We start from the raw sequence: 16,878 nt of genomic DNA, 5'->3' as shown, positions 1-16,878 counted from the left end.
GGGCTGGGAGGAGAGGGGAGAAACGGAGCCAGGCTGTTCAGCGGGAACAGGAAGGGGAGAGGGTAGGCCATGAAGCCTCTTTGTTCCCTTGCCTGCAGTAACAAAGGGTAAGCGATTTGCATTACTGTATCTGTGCGCCGGCCTGAGGGCCACAGAGCTGCGCCTGGGTGGTCTGGTACAGTCTGGGCTACAGCCTATTAGCCGCATCTCCGTGTGATTTATGGACCTGTCAAGCTGCCTCACCGGGACAAGGGAATCGCAGGCACCCTTCGCAGCCGCACTCCTTCGGAGTGGAGAAGTAAAGAGAGGCAGTCAGAAAGAAAACAGCTCAAGGTGCCACCCCTCATCCTCAGGCCCTCTAATGATGACTTTCCTCTATAGAAAAACACGCAGCTGCCCACTGGGGACCGCACTTACAGAGCCCTTCTGTCTACAGCGGCCCGCGAGAGCAGCTCCAAGGCCGGCCTGCTGGCCAGGAGGGCAGGAGTGCTGGCAGCCCGCCACCAGTGCTCAGCAGCAAGGCCAGGGGAAGGCTGCAGAAGCTGCACTGCAGGGAACTGGCTGTTTCAGGCCTGGGGAGCGGAGCGGGCACAGGACAAGTGCACAGTCTGAACTTCACTGCAACTGTGGGGAAGCCCTGTCCCGCAAACGTGCTTCCCACAATGTCCCGGAGCCTCACAACTAGGTATAAAAAGGCTGGTTTAGGGCTGGAGAGATGGCTTAGCGGTTAAGGCCCTTGCCTGCAAAGCCAAAGGCCCCAGGTTTGATTCTTCGGGACCTATATAAGCCAGATGCACAAGAGGGGGGGGCCTCGTGTCTGGAGTTTGCAGTGGTTGAAGGCCCTGGCACACCCATTCTCATTCCCTCTCTCTCTCTCCCTCTTTCTCTCTGTCTCTCTCAAATAAATAAATAAAAACAATGTTTAAAAAAAAAAGGCTGGTTTACCAGGTTTCTTCCAGTTACCAGCCAGCCTCTTTCCCTATAGACAAGGCAGCATGCACAGGTGTGGCGGGGAGACCATCTTCTCAGCTCCGTACTCCTGATTACCACCCCAGTCTTTCGGTTGGCTCACTCACCACCACCAGACAACAGGGAGCACACAAACACCTACAGCTGCTGTGGCCCAAGGACAGACTGCCTCTCACTGGGTGTTGATGAACCGTGAGCCGCCTGGAAACTTCTGAGGCCTGGGGTAGTGTGAGAGAGTGTAGAGGAGGGAGAAAAGAAAAGGGGAAGAAAGAAAAGGGCAAGGAGGAAAAGGAGGGGAAGGGAAAAGAGGAGGGAATTAAAGAGAAAAGAAAATAGAATAGGGAAGAGACTAGGGAAGGGAAAAGGAGAGGGAGGAAAGAGGAGAGGGAAAGCACACAGAGAGTCCACAAGCAGGGCCTCACTTCTTTTTCTTTCCTGGGCCTCTTTTCTGTGCCCTGCCAGTCGCAGTGTGGCATTGTGTGTGTGGTACAGCAGTGGGAGGCAGGTGTTTCTTTCTGCATCTAATTCCCAGGCAGAACATTTCAGAGGTGGGGCAAGGGCAGAAACCAGTTCTTGCTTCTTGCAGACAGAGGGCAAGGAGAGGAAAGGGCCATGTGCTCCCAGCAGATGTGAATGGTACACTGTAACACAGCCTCTCTCTCTCATTCAATGCCTGCTCTTGATGTCCAGGACCCATCTCCCCCAAGCAGCATCACCGTGAAGAGGAAATCCCTGTAGCTGGACTCAGACAGACACAGGTGGCACCAGCAGCTGCGTGTGCCCAAGTTCCTTAACTTGGCAAGAGCTCCATGGACTTGGTCTTTTCACAGTCCTTTCAGCACAGACCAGAAAGACAATGAGCATTTTAGTAGGCTTCCTGTTTGTTCACATAGGAAGCTGCTAATGCCTCTCTTCAAAGTGGCCCTGGAGGAGGTAAATTGCCAACTCACCCTCCAGGCACCCGATGGCAACTCATTGCAAGAACCTTGAGAGCCCACTGGACCGGAAGTCTACAAGTCTGACATGTCAGTTCAGGGCATGGCAGGACTGGCATTTTTCATTGCCAAAAGCCTTTTGAGGGCCCTAGACCCTTCTGTTCTCCAGGACACCATTCTTCCTGGGTGTGATATAAAGAGAACAGCTGCCTTGGAAGTCAGGGCTAGCAGATTTGGCCAACATAATGCCTATCTCAGCTTCCTGCCTATGTCAGGTCATTTATACAGTTCTTGGCTCCTCGTGCTTGCTTCTAATTTTAAATTTAAAACACAGAACTCATGTACTGCCCTCAAGACCTGAACTAACTCCTTTGATGATAATTCCTCTTAGCATATTACAGTCATCTGAGGTTCACAAAATATAAGGAGCCTTTGGGGAAGAGTTTTTCTGAACAGTTTCCCCAAAGACTGGATACAGAGAGCTACACAGAAGTGGCCTGATCCTTGCAATCCCATATTGCTCTTTGGAAAGAAAACGACTTGAAAAAAACAGGCTTAGCCTATTGTCTGGTCATTTTCTTTCTTCTGTGTGTGTGTAGGGGGGCACACATGTGTGTAGTTACGTGTGTGCATGTGTGTAGGCCAGAGGACAATCTTGGGTATTATCCTTAGGAAGGCCATCCACCTCTTTGAGACAAGGTGCCTCAATGGCCTAGAGTCCACCAGTTAGTCTACACTGGCTAGCCAGCGAGCTCTAGGGATTATCCTGTCTCTACCTCCCCAGTGCTGTGATTGCAGGTGTTTGTCACCACACCCGGTGCTGGGGATTGAGTTCAAGTCATAATGCTTGCTAGGCAAGCATTTTATTCACTGAATTATCTCTCTAGCCCCTGTGTAATGCTTCTCTGCTATACTTTGTGGGGGAAGCTATGCCTGGAAATAATGGTGGATGGAACCTGAAGTGATTTTTTTTCCTGCTTACACTATGCATTGAGAGTTATTTCTAACAAGCTTATGTAAGGGTTGCTTTTTCATAAAGTTGAGATAAAATTTCAGCAGCACATATGCTAAAATTGGAGTGATACAGAGATTAGCATGGCCCCTGCACAAGGATGACACGCAAATTTATGAAGCGTTCCATATTTAAGAATGGAAGGAGCGAGGCACTGGTGACATCAAGCTTCTGAAACATAAGGAGAAAGGGATTGTCCGCCTTCTCATGAGGAGGGACAAGAACTTGGAGATATGCGCCAACCACTATATCACACCAATGATGGACCTGAAACTGAATGCTGGCAGTGACCGTGCCTGGGTCCAGAGCACCCACGCTGACTTTGCTGATGCGTGCCCTAAGCCCGAGCTGCTCGCCATCCCCTTCCTACGTGTTGAGAATGCACAGAAACTCAAAACAAAGTTTGAATAATGCAGCAAAGAAATAGGAGAGAGAGAGAAAAAAAAAAAGGACCTGGCAAAAATGACAACGCTGAAAATGTGGCTGAAAAGCTGGAAGCTCTTGCTGTGGAGGAGGATGGGGGCGAGGCTGAAGAGAAATCCAAGGAGAAACAATGAGTGATAGTCTCCTATTCCTTTCTTTTCCTTTTTTAATTTGGCCCTGCCTTTCCTTTTTTATTTTGTTTCTACTCCTTTTTTGTTTTTACAAGGGACTTTATATAAAGAACTGAATTCCAACCTTAAAAAAAAAAATCACAGCAGAATTGTATGTTCCCTTCCATAGGAACTGCCGCGTGCCTCTTCACCACTCTTCCTGTACAGTATGAGCTACACTGAATGTCAATTAGGTCATTGCCGTGACTTTTCAAAACTCCACCCTTCACACCTTTGCTGTGATCATCTTCCAAAACTACAGCTCTCTCCCTCCCCCTTCCTCTGAAATCCTCACAGGTACTCCCTGTACTTTATGTCCTAAGCTTGAGACCGAGTGATACTACAGGCCCTTAACAAAATGAGTCTGTTCAATCTCTTTTTCTCCACACTCTTCCTGTGGAAGATAGAGCTATGTTTTCATCTGGGTCCACCAAGAAGCATAGCCCCAAAGAGATGAGGAGGACTTGATTAGCAATGGCCGAGGGGAAAATGGTCTAAGGAGAGGGGGTGGAGGAGAGGGGAAGGTGGGAGGTTGGCTAATCAAAATTTAAGATGTGATGAGTTAGCCATATGGAAGCCCACCTTTTCACTAGCTTGTAATATATATGTTTAAAAAAGAGAGTTTGAGCAGAAGTATCTTGTGGAGGTGAGTAATGTTGTGCCCAGATAGATTGTTATTACAAAAATTTCAATGCCAGGAGTGAGATACCTTCCAGCAGTTATTAGTCAGGTAGGTCCCTCATGCCACTAAAACATTACAGGCTATTGCCAAGGGTCATGGCTGCCCATCAGAACAAGATGGAGGACCCTGTTGCTGAAGACTACACATGCTTTGACTTCAGCTTACTGAGAAATCAAGCTGGAGATGAGGTGGTAGCTTCCTCTCTATTAACTAGCTGTCAGGATACTGGAAGAGCGATGTAGCACTAATCCTTTGGGAAGAGAAAATTCATTAATGTTTTAGCCAGCAATACAAAAATGTGTCAACTTGTATAATGGTGGCATGTCTGTTATGGGGGAAACTAACTGCTCTCTGATTGGACTTTAGGTCTGCTCTACAGGAGGGAATTCATGTCTGGTAGTAAAAACCTGGTAAAGCCTATGGAGGGGGAAGTCATAAGCCAGGGGGAAAACTACTACTGTAGTCTGGCTAAATAGATATATTATGCTCACCAAACTGCCCTCTAAACATTGATGTTTATGCCTGTACATTAATGTTATTCTCACTTTTGATTAGAGAAGCGTGTCTTGTTAGATAGTGGTGACCACTAGGGGAGATTCAAAACTCATCAAAGTGCTAAGAAATGATAGTGGAGTGTTGAGCACTAAATGAGACATCTCTAGCATACCTTCCAACACTCAGGGAACAATGCAGAAGAGGTTGTGGAAAGAATGTAAGAGACAAAAGAAGTGAAGTGTTTACAATACTGCCTTCCAGATACAAATATTCATAACCTCAATATTCATAACCTTACAGTGGTTAATGCCACCTACACAAGATCTGCATAATAGGAGGGTAGTGATGACAGATAGAAAAGATATTAGTTGGAAAGAAGAAAGGATTCAGTGGAGGGAGCATTTGGGAAGGGGAGAAGAGAGGGTGGTAGAAGGGAATTATGATTATGATTATGTTTATATTTATTGAATTGTCAATAAAAAGTTTTTTCAAAAAAAAAAAAGAAAACAAATGCTGGTGAGTGTGTCAGGAAAGAGGAACCCTTATTCACTGTTGATGGAATTGCAAACTGGTGTAACCACTGAAAATCTGTATGGAGATTTCTCAAAAACCTTCAAGTAAAGCTGCTATATGAATCCTAGACATATACCCTACACTTCTCTTGTGAGAGACAGGAGGATCATTGGAGCTTGCTAGCTACTTAGGTAGTATAGCCAAATTGGTGAGCTCCAGGCAAATGAGAGACTCTGTATCCAAAAATGTAGATGATGTTCCTAAGGAAAATACCTGAGGTGATCTGTTCTCTGTCACCATGTGCACCCATACATATGTGCATCCTTACATACACAGGAACACCAAAATGGAAATAAATAGGTGAATTGTAGTCTAAACAGCAGATTATCCCAGATAGATTTAAAAAATATATCAGAATATAGTTCAGTAAAACAATGAAATATAAAATATGGAGCAAGTTAAGAAATATGGAGGGCTAGAGAGATTGCTTAGCAGTTAAGGCACTTGCCTGTGAAGCCTAAGGACCCATGTTCAACTCTTCAGATCCCACATAAGCCAGACACACAAGGTGGCACAAGCACACAAGGTCACTAATGCACACAAGGTGGCACATGTGCCTGGAGTTCAATTATAGTGGCTGGAGGCCCTGGTGAGCCAATTCTCTCTCTCTCTCCCCCTCCACCACCTTCCCTCCATCTCTCTCTTGCTTGCTCCTTCTTGCTCTCATTCTCTCTCATAAGAAAAGGCCAGTCTCTTGGGCTTGCCTCAAAAAAATATGGAGAATAAATGACATGGTACAACATATGTCTACTTGGAGTAGCATCAATAAGAAAAGATATAATATCTGAGAATTTTCTCACTTAGATGAAAAACTTGAATCCACATATTTCCTAAGTAAGAATCTCAATAATAAATAAAACATAATCCAACACCTATAACGGCATATTGAACCTGTAAAATAACAGTACAAAAAGAAATTACTATTATCAAAAGTAGGTGCTCATATTTGTAACCCCAACATTCAGAAGTCTGAGGCAGAGGATTGCTGTGAGTTCTAGTCAGGCCTGGGCTACAGAGTGAGACTGTATATATGTGTGTGTATATATATATATATATATATATATATATATATATATATATATATATATGTATGTATATGCATATGTATATGTATATGTATACGTATAACACACACACACACACACACACACACACACACACATACAGCTGCCATCCTCTACCACCCCGCTACCATAAGTATAGACTCAGGAGCCCTCGATACTCAGTAAGGTATAGTGATCAGAGCTCCCATGAACTTCTCCCCCACACATCACCACATGGACACAATCCCAGTCCCCACTTGCTGGAGCTAGGGATCAGCAACACTAAGCACTAAGCACATAGCTCCCTTCAGCCCTATGCCCTTGAGCCTTTATCACCCTTTCACCATTAGTAGGAACTCCAGAACCCCCATACTTAGTATGGTAGGGTGACCAGGGCTCAAGTGAACATGACTTCACGTGGGTACAGCTTTGGCTACACTTGCTGGGACTGGGGATCGGGCACACTATCCTGTACCCCTGAGCATCTGCCAATGCCTTCAGTACAGAGTCTGGAACATACTGCACTCCAAAGATCTGGGTGCTCAATAGGATAGGGCAACCAGGGCCCAGGTAAGTTCTGTCTCCCTTCCCCACCGTGCATGTAGAGACCCTCATTCTCTAGCCTGGACTGTCTACCTGAGTCTCCCCACATAGAGATGCCCTAGCTGCTCACACAGCACAGTCTGGGCACTGCATAGGCCAAACCTTCCAGGGCACAGTCCAGACAAGACTGGATGCACAAGAAGGATCCTGCTCAGATTCAAGTGTAGCCAGCTTAACCCTGCAGGAAGACTGCCATCCCACAAGCACCTGTATCAAGGCTGAGCAGACCATTCAACATAGGCTCCATAAAAAGCTGCTATTGCTATATTCTTATCAAGATATAAAGTTCATCCTTACATGGGTAAACCTCAATGCAAAACAAATAACACAAGAAATCAAGGCAAGGTATCTCCACCAGGAATGTATCATTTCATAGTGTAAGCCTCCAGTGAAACTATTTAGATGAAACTCCAGACATAGAATTCCAAAATGAAAGTCACAAGAAACATATTAAACAAAAAAAAAAAAAAAATGGGGCCATAAACAAATGGCTGGGTGAAATTGAAGAGAAACACCAAAAAGAATTCAATAGACAGCTGAATAAAATGAATATCAACAAAAAAAATGAACTCAATGATCAGTGGAATAAACAGTGAAGTCGTGACCAAATGCAGAAATGAATTACAAGAAACAATAAGAAAGTCAAATCAGATTTCACACTGGAAAAATGGCCCGGGCCTCCTGAGCCACTGGTTATTGCTGCTGTGTAGACCAAGAGTCAGGAGCAGACAGCCCGGCTTTGGTGTCCACCCCCCAACCCCCAGAGGACCTGGAACACACTGAACCTCAAAGAAGGCCACGACAGAACTGATCAGGCTATGTGGCTACTTTGTGCAGAAGCTTCCGGACGCACTGACAGAGGACATTTATGGGCTCCCCTGTGGGATGGGCAGTGGGGGCTACCGAAGTAGTTGTCAGTATCTCCCAAGCCGAGCCCTACTTCAGAGCTCAGACACATGACACCAGGCCTCCACTGGGCCTACACATCTCAGGCTGCTGTAGAAACAGCCTGAGGACCTTGAGGAGGCTTACACTATGAAATGATGCATTCTAGGTGGAGATACCTTGCTTTGATTTCTTGTGTTATTTGTTTTGCATTGAGGTTTACCCATCTCAGGATGAACTTTATATCTTGCTTACACCTGTGCTGATCAGTGGAAATATAAGGTTAACCTGTATAAAGTCTTTAAGAAGAAACAGGAAGGGAGAGATGGCTTAGTAGTTAGGGCACTTGTCTGCAAAGCCAAAGTACTCAGATTCAATTCCCTAGGACCCACATAAGCCAGATGCACAAGGTGGTACATGCATCTAGAGTTCATTTTCAGCAGCTGGAGGCCCTGGCATGACCACTCCCTCTATTTGCTCCCCTTCCCCTCTCTCAATCTCTCTCTCTCAAATAAATAAAAATAAAAAATTGAAAAGTGTATAAAAAAGAAGGAACAGCAGGAATCAATTGAAATATTTCCTTTAATCCAGTGTATGCATATGAATTCTAACATGTACAGTAATAATATATGTATGAATGAGGGATTTTACATTTTGCTGTCCACACCAAGCTTTCAAATGATGCCTTATGTTTACAAAACATCTTAACTCCAGGTGTAGTTTAAGTGTTCAATAACTGTAAAGTGACTCCCTTGGTGGACACATACATAAACTCTATGAGGAATTCTTCAGGGAATTGCAATCCTAGATCATTCACCTAGCCGTTTATTTATTTTTTTTTGTTCTTTCCTTTTGCCATTTTTAGAATATCTTGTAAACATAAAAATACATTTTCTTTCCTCAGAGACTTTGCAAAGTCTTGAAGATGTTGGTTTGTGGGGGGAAAACAAGAAATGGAGGGAAATGTAAGGAAATTATAATGGAACTTCTTTGTGATTGGATGAAGAGTTAAGTGGAGAATAATGAAAATCTCTTTGGATTGTAATTCTTTATTCTAATTTTATATATAGTGGCTCTTATGTTAGTTCCTCTTTGTAAGCAAGGCAATAATATAGATATACCTCAGGACATTTTTTTAAGGGGAAAAGGGAGAAGACTATAAAGACAGAGTTGGTCTTTGAAGAGAAACCTTAATTATGTTGATGTACTTCTAGTTAAAACTGTATAATATGGGCTGGGGTGATGACTCAGTGGTTAATGGTGCCTGCTTTCAAAGTCTGCCATTCCAGGTTCAATTCCCCAGTACCCATCTAAAGCCCACTGCACAAAGTGGTGCATACATCTGGAATTCATTTGTAGCATAAAGAGGCCCTGGTGTGCCCATACTCTCTCTGCTTGCAAATAAATAAAAGTATTTTAAAATAATAAAATAAAATTGAGCTGGAGAGATTCCCCAGTGGCTAAAGGCACTTTCTTCAAGGGGATTGATTCCCCAGTACCATGGAAAGCCAGATGCACCAAGTGATGCATGCATCTGGAATTTGCAGAGGTAGAAAATCCTGGCATGCTTTCTCTCTCTCTCTCTCTCTCTCTCTCTCTCTCTCTCTCTCTCTCTCTCTCTCTCTTTCTCTCTCTCTCTTTCTCTCTCTCTCTTTCTCTCTCTCTCTTTCTCCCTCTCTCCCCCTTCCTCCCCCTCTTTCTCATGCACATAAATTTAAAAACACTTAAAATAAAATAAAGTCAAATCAATACATGAAAATAGAATTCAATAAAGAGATGGAGACACTAATGGAAGACAAATCAGAAATTTCATTTAAAAGGCTCCTAAAAAATCTTCACAAACAGAATAGATCTGTTGTAGAGGACAGACTGTCAAAACTCTAGGACAAGACAGAGGAAAGAGAATGGTAGCCTAAAATTAACAGCAAGCTCAAAAATGTGGGACACCTTTAAAAAACCAAACATGAGCTAGAGAGATTGCTCAGTGGTTAAGGCACTTGCCTGTAAAGCTTAACAACCAGGGTTCAATTCCCCAGAACCCACATAAAGCCAGATGTACAAAGTGGCACATGTATCTGGACATTATTTGCAGTGGCTAGAGGACCTCATGCCTCCCAATGCCCCCATCTCTTTCTCTCTTTCATTGAAAATAGATAAATAAAATGTTTTTTAAGACAAAACATTGGGATCATGAATATATAAGAAGGGAACGAACTATAGGCCAACAGCCTCAGAATTGCTCTTGATTTTTCAATGGAAATATTAAAAGTCAGAAGGGCTTGGAACAGTTCTTCAAATTTTGAAAGACCATGGCTGCCAACCCAAACTTATCCCTCATAATAATAATAAAATTATACCTCATAATAGAAGGTAAAAGAAAAACTTTCCATGATAAAATCCAGCTTATGAATATATGAGCACCAAGTCAGGCATACCAAGAATACTGACTGCATGGAATATTCCACACTGAAGAAAGGGAAAAGTATACCCAAGAGGCGATAGGAAAAAAATAAATAATCAAAACTAGAACATATGTAAAATAAATGAAGATTAAGAAAACACCAAACCCCACAAGTACTTCAACATGACATACCTCTCAATTATCACTCTCACTATCAATTGACTCAACTCCCCAATCAAAAGACACAAGTTAACAGGCTAGATCAGAAAACTAGATACACCCATTTGCTGTCTTCAAGAAACCCACCTTGCCATTAAGGATAGATACCACCTTAGGAAGAAAGGATGAAAAAAGATATTTCAAGGAAATGGAAACAGGAAACAAGCAGGTGTGGCTATGCTAATATCTGACAAAATAGACTTTAAAGCAAAAGTAATTAAAGAGATAAATAAGGTTACTTTATATTCACTAAGAGAACAATTCAGGAAGAAGATATTATAATCATAAACATATATACACCAAAGGTGTGCTAAATTTTATAAAGCAAAATCTACTAAATATTAAATCAGAAATTAATCCCATTACAATAATAGTGGGGGATTTTATTACCTCACTATTATCAGTAGACAAATCATCAAACCAGAATATTAACAGAGAAATAATGGAACTAAACAATACCCTGGTCTAAATGAACTTAACAGACATCTACAGAACATTCCACCCTAACTCTACAGAATACACACTGTTCTCAGCAGCTCATGGAACATTTTCTAAAATAGATCACGTATTAGGGCATAAAACAAATCTCAAGAATTTCAGGAAAATTGATATAACTTCCTGTATTATATCTGACCATAATGCAATAGAAGTGAACAGCAAGAAAAACAACAGAAAATATACCAGTACTTGGAAACTGAACAACTCACTATTAACCAGTAAAGAGGTTGTTGAAGAATTCAGAAAAAATTCAAAAAAATTTTAGAACTTAGGGATGACAATGAAAACACAACATACCAAAACTTATAGGACACAATGAAGGCAGCCATAAGACAGAAGTTTATAGCACTAAATGCCTATATTACAAAATAGAGAGATCTCAAATAAATAACTATCCATCTGAAAATTTTGTAAAAACAACAAAAATCCAAATGCAAAATACCATATGGAAAATATTAATCAAGATCAAATCAGAAATCAGTGAGCTGTAAATGAAGAAAACAACTTTAGAAATGAATTGAAGAGTCTTGTTCTTTGAAAGAATAAACAACATTAACAAATCCCAGGACAAACTGATGAAAAGAAAAATAAAGAAAACTCAAGTTAACAAGATTAGATATGAAAAAAGGAAATGATACAACAGATATCAATGAAATTGGGAGAATAATCAGGACATATTTCAAAACCCTGTATTCCACAAAATCAGAAAATCTGGAAGAAATAGATAAATTCCTTGACTCATATCACCTACCAAAACTAAACCCATATTAGATAAATTACCTGAATAGAGCAATAATATCTAACAATATTAAAGAAGTAATTAAAATCCTACAAACAGCTGGATGCAGTGACGCATGCCTTTAATCCCAGCACTAGAGAGGCAGAGATGAGAGGATCGCCATGAGTTCAAGGCCACCCTGAGACTCCATAGTGAATTCCAGGTCAGCCTGGGCTAGAGTAAGACCCTACCTTAAAAAACAAAACAAACAAAAAAAAAAAGCCTACAAACAAAAAATAGTCCAGGCCAAGATGGATTCACTGCTAAATTCTACCAAACCTTTATTAAAGAACTAAAACCATTCTTTCTCAAGTTATTTCACATAATGAAATGGAGAGAATGCTCCCTGACTCCTTTTATGAAGGCAACATTACACTAATACCAAAAACTGATAAAGATGCAAAAAGGAAAGAAAATGGTGCTGGAGGAAATGTATAACCATATATGGAAGAATGAATCTAGATACTCTTTTCTCACACACATACAAAAATAAGCTCCAAATTACTAGAAGGAAAGATAAGAAAGACAATCCAAGATATAGATTATTAAGCAATTAGCTATAGACTAGTCCAAGATATAGAATATAAAGGATTTCTGAATAAGACCTCAGTATCTTAGAAAATTAGACAATCCTTCAACCATTAGGCTCTCATAAAATTAAAAAGCTATTGGACAGATAAGCAAATTATCAAGAGTCAATAAACAGCCTACAGAATGGAAGAAAATCTTCACCAAGCTATACATTCAACAGACATTTAATTTCTAGAATACACAAGAAATTCAAAAACAACTAAGCAATAAAAAATATCAATCAACTCAATCCGAAAATTAGGCATAGAACTAAAGAGAGTTCTCAAAGGAAGAAATACAAATGGCCAATAAACATCTTAAAAGATATGCAACATCTATAAATATCAGGGAGATGCAAATTAAAACATCTTGGCAGTTTTATTGCACTCCAGTCAAAATCATCAAAAAAATCAAATGACAACAAATGCTGGCAAGGGTGTAGAGACAGAGGAACCCACTGCTGGTGGGGTTGTATCACCACTAGAGAAATCAGTATGGAGGCTCATCAAAAAGCTAAAAATAGGGCTGGAGAGATGGCTTAGCAGTTAAGGTGTTTGCCTACAAAGCCAAAGGACCTATGTTCAATTCTCCATGTCCCATGTGAGCCAGATGCACAAGGGGGTGCATGCATCTGGAGTTCATTTGTAGTTGGCTGGAGGCCCTGTCATGCCCATTCTCTCTCTCTCCCTCTCTCTGCTCTTTCTCTCACTCTCTCTCTCTCTCTCTCTCTCTCAAGTAAATAAATAAAAATAAAGTAAAAAAATCTAAAACTAGAACTACCAGTGGACCCAGCTACAGAATTTCTAGGCATTTATCCTAAAGACTCTACTCATTACTACAGAGATATTTGCTCGACCATATCTGTTCACGATAGCTAGAAACAGGAATCATCCCAGATTCCCATGAATTGATACATGGGGTAATGAAAATGTGGGACATATACAAAGCGTAATTTACTTATTTATTTATTTTTATTTGAGACAGAGAGAGGGAGAGAGAGTGAATGGACACGTCAGACCTTCTAGCCACTAAAACAACTCCAGAGGCATGCACCCCCTTGTGCATCTGGCTTACATGGGACCTGGAGAATTGAACATGGGTCCTTAGGCTTCACAGGCAAGCACCTTAAGTGCTAAGCCATCTCTCCAGCCCACAAAATGTAATTCTATTCAGCAGTAAGGAAAAATGAAATTATGTAATTTGCAAGAAACTATATGGACTTGAAAAAATCTTCCTGAGCAAGGTTACACAGGCTCAGACACTCAAACACTACATGTTCCTTGTCATATGTGATTCCTAACAGGGAACAGCTTGATTTCTTTATAAATTGTAGTGAGCATCAGTAGCATTGGTAAGGCTAGGAGAAGGGAAGTGAGGAGATAAGAGGAGGGGATACTTGACAGGAAAGCCCAAGACAGAATACAGGAGGTGGGAGGGCATTAGGGGGCTTGGGGTAATGGAAGATGGATGGGAGGTGTACCATAAAAATGTTCCTGTTTGCTAGCTAATTAAAGGACATAGCACTTCATAAGGGGGAGTTATTTTGTCTGCATAGAAGTATCCAATAAATGATGGAGAAAGCCTAAAACTACAGGCTCTTGTTAGTAATCCAAGAGCCAGAGCTATGGTTTAAGGAGGCCCATGAAATTCCCCAAAACAATGCAGGGAAGTTCCCAAGCACTTGGCTACTCATATCTACATGGCAAGATCCTATTGCTGAAGACACAACCTGGAGAGATTATGCTTGAATTGAGAAGGAAGCCAATTCCCTGCTGGCCAGCACTCATAGTGCTGCAATGTGCTATGTGAGCTGATGGAGGGTAATGGTGACCAACAGTTTGAACAATCAGTGGACACCACAACTACAAAATCAACCAGCTAGACCAGAAATACATACCAGCACAACAGTGGAACACAGGTTATGGGAGTAATTAACTGCTCTCTGAATAGATAGGAGGTCAGCTCAGTGGAGGAGTATCCATACCTGGTACTGAGAACCAAGTTAGAGCCTATGGATAGGAAGGCCATAGACTCTAGAGGGAAGCTCCCACTGTTCTTCAACTAAGATGAAAGGGTGTGTAGTCAAAAGTCTTCTTAAGCTGGGCGTGGTGGCGCAGGCCTTTAATCTTAGCACTCAGGAGGCAGAGGTAGAAGGATCACAATGAGTTCGAGGCCACCCTGAGACTATATAGTGAATTTCAGGTCAGTCTGGGCTACAGTGAGCCCTTACCTAGAAAAAAAGAAGTATTTTTAAATAACTGTTGTTATCCTCTTTGATCCACAGTGCTCTCACTCTTGGATAGAAAAACAGCTTTGTACAGATGGCAACAAATCCCTGTGAGACAGAAATTCCATCAGTATGACAGGAAAAGAAATCCAACTACCCAGCAAGAGACAAACCATCTCTATTACATCTGGTGTCATCACAGAGGAAGAAATGGATTAAACACAAGTGCTGCTCTCACTGCTAGGGTGATATAGACACTGAGGAGATGCAAAACTCGTCAAAGCAGAAAATCAGAGGATGCAGAGTTCAACACTAAAGAAGTTACAATCCACCCTCCAAGGCCCAAGGCATATTGTGCAAGAGGAGGGGGGATTGTAAGAGCTACAGGTTGGGACTGAGTATACTGAGGCAATGTTACTGACAGAGAGCGAGTAGTGCATTCATGATCCTACAGGGAATACCAACAACCCCACTGAGGAGGGACCTCAGTGGAATGTGGGCAGGGAAGAGGCAACATAAGAGTATAACCCAGTGGAAATGCAATAAAGTTCATAATCAATACTTTTTTAAAAATTGACTAAAAAGAAATTAGTTAAAATATCCATACAGAAAATAGATTATACCAAGCTGGAGAGATAGCTTGGTGGGTAAGGCATTTGCATGCAAAGCTAAAGGACCTTGGTTCAATTCCCCAGGACCCACATAAGCCAAATGCTCGAGAGGGTGCCATGCATCTGGAATTTGTTAGCAGTGGCTGGAGGCCCTGGTGTGCCCATTCTCTCTCTCTCTCTCTCTCTCTCTCTCTCTCTCTCTCTCTCTCTCTCAGGCTCTTTCTCCTCTTTCTCTCTTTAAAATAAATAAATAAAATATATTAAAAAAAGAAAATAGACATTATCTATAAAAATTAACTACTATAAGTCAAAGATAGATAGGAGATACTGAAATATTGTGAAAATCCTAAAGAACAAAATATGTTCATCTCATAATTCTAATAGATAATGCTTTTATTATGGGATACATATAAATTAGAGACATTTAAGGCTGGAAAATACTAACATAAATTATAACTTGTAGATCTTCACTAAAGAATAGTCATAAGAGAGGATCGGGGAGATAACTGACATTCAAGTGCTAGCCTCACAAGCATGAGCACGTAAGTTCACATTCCTAGTGCCCATGCAACAGCAAGAATGGCAGTACACACCCTTAGTCCCAATGCTGGGGAGGGAGAAACAGAAGAATCCCTGTGACTTGCTGGCTTGCTAGCTTGGCCTAATTGGAGATCTCCAGAATTAGTGAGAGACCCTGTCTCAAAGAATAAGTTGGAAACCAATTAAGGAAAATCTGATGTTGGCCTCTAGCTTCCACACATACACACACACATGCTCAAATATATACCCATACACATACAAACATGCACATACATGCATGCCACACACAAAAAATACAAATATTTTTAGAATCACTAAAGACTAGAATGAACATACATAATTTCAAAATCATTTGAGGATAGAGAAAAAAACATAAAGAAATCTTGATAAAAATGCATGAAAAGCTAGAAGAACAGCAATGAAAAGTATTTATCTGCCACAAATAGCAAAAAATAAAAAATAAATTTAATTCAATTATAGAGGACTTGAAAGGATTAAAAACGGAAACAAATGAATTATGAAACAGTAAAATCACATGAAGATCTAGTTTTTTTAATAAATCAAGCAATATATCATTAGATAAGCTAATTTTTTTTAAAGAAGAAGAACTCCATGCAAAACTAGGAAGTGACCACAGATACTAAATAAAATAAAAACTAAGAGGATAGGAAGATGAGTCAGTTTAAAAAAAAAAAAAAAACACTCACTGCACAAATGTGAACACCTGAGTTCAGATGGCCAGCATTCACATAATACCTTGTGGGTGTGGTGGCCCACCTGCTATCCCAGCATGCAGGAAGCAGATACAGGGATGCCTGTGGCACTCCGGCTAGCTAGACTAGCAAAATCGGTGAGCTCTGAATTCAAGGGAAAGACCCTGCCTCAAAAGTATGGTGAAAAACAATGGGGGAAGGTGCCCAACATCAACCTCTGGCTTCCACATGAACTAGCACGCACATACACACACATGTGAACACACATGCACACACATAAAGAGAAACCTAGGCATCTGTGCTATGTACTCTGCATCGTGAGAACCAACTTTCCATGAAGTCCTGAATGACAGACTTTCTTTTGCCCTCCAGGTCTCTTTCTGTTCTTCTCCTCCCCTCTATGTGTCCAGAAGATTGTCCTCTGAGGACTTCTCTGGCTTCTAATTGCTTCACATTCTGAAAATTGAAGGCAGGAGAGGAGAGCATTAAGCTCTGCTCCCCCGCTCCCTCCCTCCACCAAGTCCTCAGTAA

At 41.5% G+C, this 16,878-nt stretch overlaps 1 non-coding gene across 1 annotated transcript; it reads left to right on the top strand.

Moving 5' to 3' along the window:
* The first annotated feature begins 2,945 nt into the window (after positions 1 to 2,945).
* Positions 2,946 to 3,051, top strand: LOC123459023. The gene has a single exon (XR_006635953.1). It is a non-coding gene; the product is annotated as a U6 spliceosomal RNA (small nuclear RNA).
* The last annotated feature ends 13,827 nt before the right edge of the window (positions 3,052 to 16,878 follow it).

The sequence above is a fragment of the Jaculus jaculus genome, chromosome 2 (assembly GCF_020740685.1).
Source record: "Jaculus jaculus isolate mJacJac1 chromosome 2, mJacJac1.mat.Y.cur, whole genome shotgun sequence".
Taxonomy (NCBI): Eukaryota; Metazoa; Chordata; class Mammalia; order Rodentia; family Dipodidae; genus Jaculus; species Jaculus jaculus.
This window is presented reverse-complemented; position numbering and strand designations above follow the sequence as displayed.